Consider the following 5,201-nt stretch of genomic DNA (forward strand, 5'->3'; position numbering starts at 1 on the left):
TGTTCAACGCTAACAACATTGGAGGAACTTTTACTTTCCTCCTTCAATCTGGGGCACTCATTCCTGTAATGACCAAATCTATGACAGTAGTGACATTTAACATTTTTCTTGTTAAATTTAGAGCTACCACTGGAACTACTCCCACCATAATCCGAACCTCTTCCATTAGATCTACCACCAGAGGAATATTTCACAAACAAACCATTGGCTTGATTGTCCGTGCCTTGTACACACAATTTTGTTCTCAACTCCTTAGAATTCAAAGCAGATTTTACATCTACCAAGGAGATGGTATCTCTACCATACAACATTGAGCTCACAAAACTTTCAAATGATACCGGCAACGAACACAACAAAATTAACGCTTGATCCTCATCATCAAGCTTAATATCAATATTCCTTAGATCCATAATAGTTTTATTAAATTCATCTAGATGATCGGAAATAGGAGTACCTTCCCTCATCTTGAGAGTGTATAGTCGCTGCTTCAAATACAAACGGTTGGTGAGTGACTTTTTCATATACAAGCTCTCAAGCTTGGACCAAAGACCGAAAGCGGTCTCCTCATCAGCAACCTCCCTCAAAACTCCATCTGATAGTGACAACAAAATGGCACTATGTGCCTTCTCATCTTCTTCTCTTGACGGTGCAGGAGAATCCTCGGATACCTTCCCCTCCAAAGCTTTCGACAAGCCTTGTTGTCGTAACAAAGCCTTCATCTTGATGCGCCACAAGCTAAAGCTGTTTTGACCGTCGAATTTCTCCACTTCAAACTTTGCCATAGCCATTCCTCAAGATTTCAAAGAGCTTAACGCTCTGATACCAGTTTGTTGGGAATGGACCGAACAAACAATGACCAAGTTGAAGCAAATAACAGCGGAAGCAACAAAAGAAATGACGATCACACAAAGAACACCAAGATTTAAGTGGTTCAGCTCAATGTGAGCCTACGTCCACTGTCGGGGTCGGTTTCAAACGATTTCACTATGAACAAAAGATGGAGTACAAGAGTATTGATCACACAAAATCCTTAATCCTAAAGCCCCAATACACTCAATGGACTCTTAGGATTGTATACAAAAGGATTCTCAAAACTCTCTCAAGCTGGCTGCTGAAGGGCTCTTCAAAATGAAGAGAAAATGATGTATTTATAGCACAAGGCGCTAGTCAGAACATTCGCTCGAGCGGACGTCGAGCGGAGTGTCGAGCGCACGTTAGGGTTGCATTCTCGCTCGAGCGGACAGTCGAGCGGAGGTCGAGCGAAACTCTCTGGAAGATTTCGCTCGAGCGGACTGTCGAGCGGAGGTCGAGCGGAACTCTCTGGATGAGTTCGCTCGAGCGTCGCTCGAGCGGCACTGTAGCGGCACTGTAGCAAACCCCAAAAAACACATTTTCAGCAGGAAATCAAGCCAAACTCAACAAAAGGAATTTGATACAAAGAAGTTCGGAAAAAAATTATGATGACAGTCGTAGTGATTTCTTTTCTATTTGTTAAAAGTTTATTTATGTGTACACAAATGGGTCACAAATAGAAGCTGAAGGGGGAATTATAAACACAGCAGCCTTGGCCACTGCAAAATTTGATTTTAGCAGCGATTGCTACCCATTTTTTGGGGCTACCAAATAAATAAAGATGCAGCTTAAAGGCTTAAACCCATTCAATTAGAGTTCCGGGTGTAAAGTTTATCATCCTACTGTTCAAGTTATGGGCTCTTGGCATGAAGTTATGTTGCAAAACCAAGTTTACAGCAGAACGATCTGTAGCAACCTTACTGCTATGGCATCTTCAGTGATGGGTTCCATCAGGGCAATGTCATACACCTTAGATAGTCTTGAAATATAGACATGTACTACTCTTACGCTATTATGTCATGTGACTGAAAATTAATATTTATATAATAATCTCGGCAACATAACACATTATGATAGGATAAGAACACCTTGTCTTCCATATTCGGAAAATGCCAGCTAGTAATTGGTCTCTTTACAAACCCACATCGACCACCACTCCCATTCAAGTCCTTGACCTTACCAAAGCAAAGAAACGAACTATATGCAGCACCGGAAGCACCGGCGACTAAGTATTTCTCATAACCAAAAGAAAACTAGGCTGTGAAGTTACAAAAGAAGAGCACGTCAGCATGGTTGCGAAAAAAGGAATGAGTTATTTGAGTTTTGTATGACAGGCAGCAGTTGGAGGAAATTGATGAGACCGTGAATAATTTTCTATTGAAGGTCACAAGGGAACTTATGCATGATGGAAAATATAGCTAAAGTTTTTTATGGATCTTGATCTTATATATATGTCCATATATCTTCCGGGATTAGAGCTGACAGCATTGGGGAAAACTAGATGTCATGAAAAACAGAGTATATATGTCATTTAAGGCTTCTTTTTTCAGTTCAAAACGAAATGGAATAAATTGAGAGAATAAAAAATTGAGTTTTCGAGGGGAACAAAAGGAAAAAGTACGTATATTTCCCTTCCACTCATTTTTCTTCTTTATAAAAATTTTCTAGCTACACCTAATCGAACTTTTAAACACAGGATCAACAAAGTGAACATTCCATAAGTTTTTCCACTTCATTTCAATGGGTTCCGAGCCCATATGACATAAGAATATAAATTTAAAGAAAGAAAGATGATTGAAGAGGCATCTTACCTAATGGCATCACCCATGATTTCCTTTTCTCTGCCATGAAGATACAACAAAGCAGTCATGTTAGTTTACAAAATGAAGATGAACGTGACGCAGGATTAATGGCATCCTTTGAAATTTTTTTTACAAAGCAATGTCAGAAGCAACTCAACTCGTGTATCTGATGTAAATAATTTCACAGGAAAAAATTAAAGCTACGCTATTCATTCCTCCTTAACCTAAACTTGAAATAAGAAACAGTGAAGCTTGCTGTACAGGGGTGGCCGTGGCATGAAACCGAAATACAGTAAGAGCACATGAATTTGAAATAACTAATAACTGTTATGAAACTATCGAAAGGAGTGAGAGAGAGATAGAGTCCAGAAAAGTTATGAAACTTATAAATTTCTTAAAGAATTCAACGATATATATAGGCGTACAAAGGGGACTATGCTTGCTCACTATGCTAGCACTATGCACTATGCATATGTCGGCCAACTCACTGTGCTAATACTATGCTAGCACTATGCACTATGCATATGTCGGCCAACTCACTATGTTAGTACTATGCACTATGCATATATCGGCCAACTCGCTATGCTAGTACTATGCACTATACATTTGACGGCTAGTTCAATGTGGTCATACAATTTATTTTACAACAATGTTATTTTACAACACTCCCCCTTTGGATGACCACATATAATGAATATGTCTCGTTAAAACCTTGCTAAGGAAAAACCCTATGGGGAAAAAAACCAATGGCGAAGGAAAAAGAGTACAATATTCATGTGTACCATAAAATGCTTTAAGATTACCTCATTAAAACCTTGCAAAGGAAAACTCAGTGGGATAAAACCTTAGCGAAGGAAAAAGAGTACAATCAGTATAAGTCTTTAAGACATTACTCCCCCTGAAAAGTGCATGATAAAAGGTTTTCAAGTCTCCGCATTCCAATGTTCTGCACAATCTTCTTAAATGTTGCAGTTGGTAATGCTTTTGTGAATAAATCTGCCAGATTATCACTTGATCGTATCTGCTTGATTTTAATTTCACATTTCTCTTGAAGTTCATGAGTATAAAAGAATTTAGGTGAAATATGTTGGTTCTATCACTTTTGATATATCCTCCTCTAATTTGAGTAATACAAGCAGTATTATCTTCGTATAAAGTTGTTGGGCTATCATTAATTACTGGAAGACCACACTTTTCTTGAATATGTTGGATCATTGATCTTAGCCAAATACATTCTCGACTTGCTTCATGAATTGTAATGATCTCTGAGTGATTTGAAGAGGTAGCAGATAGTGTTTGTTTGACAGATCTCCATGATATAGCAGAATTTTCATAAGTAAATACATATCCAGTTTGAGATCTACCTCTGTATGAATCTGAAAGATAACCTGCATCTGCATATCCAACTAATTGTAGACTTGAACCATGTTGATAAAATAATCCCATATCAACCGTACCTCGAAGGTATCGAAGGATATATTTAATGTCATTCCAATGTCTTCGAGTTGGTGCGGAACTATATCTTGCAAGTAAATTAACTGAAAATGCAATATCAGGCCGAGTGCAATTTGCAAGATACATCAGGGCTCCAATTGCACTGAGATAAGGTATTTCAGGACCAAGAATTTCTTCATTGTCTTCAGAAGGACGAAATGGATCCTTCTGCACATTAAGTGATCGAACAACCATTGGAGTACTCAGGGGATGAGCTTTGTCCATGTAAAAGTGTTTCAAGACTTTCTCTGTATAATTTGACTGATGAATGAGAATTCCATTTGGCAAATGCTCGAGCTGCAGGCCGAGACAAAATTTTGTTTTGCCAAGATCCTTCATTTCAAATTCATTCTTTAAATATGTAGCGGTTCTTCTGATCTCTTCAAGAGTTCCAACAAGATTTAGATCATCAACATAAACAGTAATAATAACAAATCCGGAGTCTGATTTCTTAATAAAAACACATGGGCATATTGGATTATTCTCAAATCCTTCTTTCAATAGATATTCGCTAAGACGTTTATACCACATACGTCCGGATTGTTTTAACTCATATAAAGATCTTTGAAGTTTAATAGAATACATACTTCTGGATGTACTCAGATTAGAAGCTTCAGACATTTTATATCCTTCAGGGATTTTCATATATATGTCATGATCTAATGATCTATATAAATATGCAGTGACCATATCCATCAATTGCATATTCAATCTTTTTATAACTGCCAAACTGATCAAATATCTGAATGTGATTGCATCCATAACAGAAGAGTATGTTTCCTCATAATCAATCCCCGGTTTCTGCAGGAAACCTTGTGCAACAAGTCGTGCTTTATATCGCACAATTTCATTGCTTTCATTACGTTTACGTATAAATACCCATTTATATCCAACGGGCATTACACCCTTTGGTGTTTGTATAATTGGTCCAAAAACCTCTCGCTTTGCTAGCGAGTTTAATTCAGCTTCAATAGCTGATTTCCATTTTGGCCAGTCATTTCTACGTCGACATTCTTCGACAGTTTTTGGCTCAATTTCTTCATTACTTCTGGT

Source organism: Carya illinoinensis, chromosome 5 (genome assembly GCF_018687715.1).
Source record: "Carya illinoinensis cultivar Pawnee chromosome 5, C.illinoinensisPawnee_v1, whole genome shotgun sequence".
Classification (NCBI taxonomy): Eukaryota; Viridiplantae; Streptophyta; class Magnoliopsida; order Fagales; family Juglandaceae; genus Carya; species Carya illinoinensis.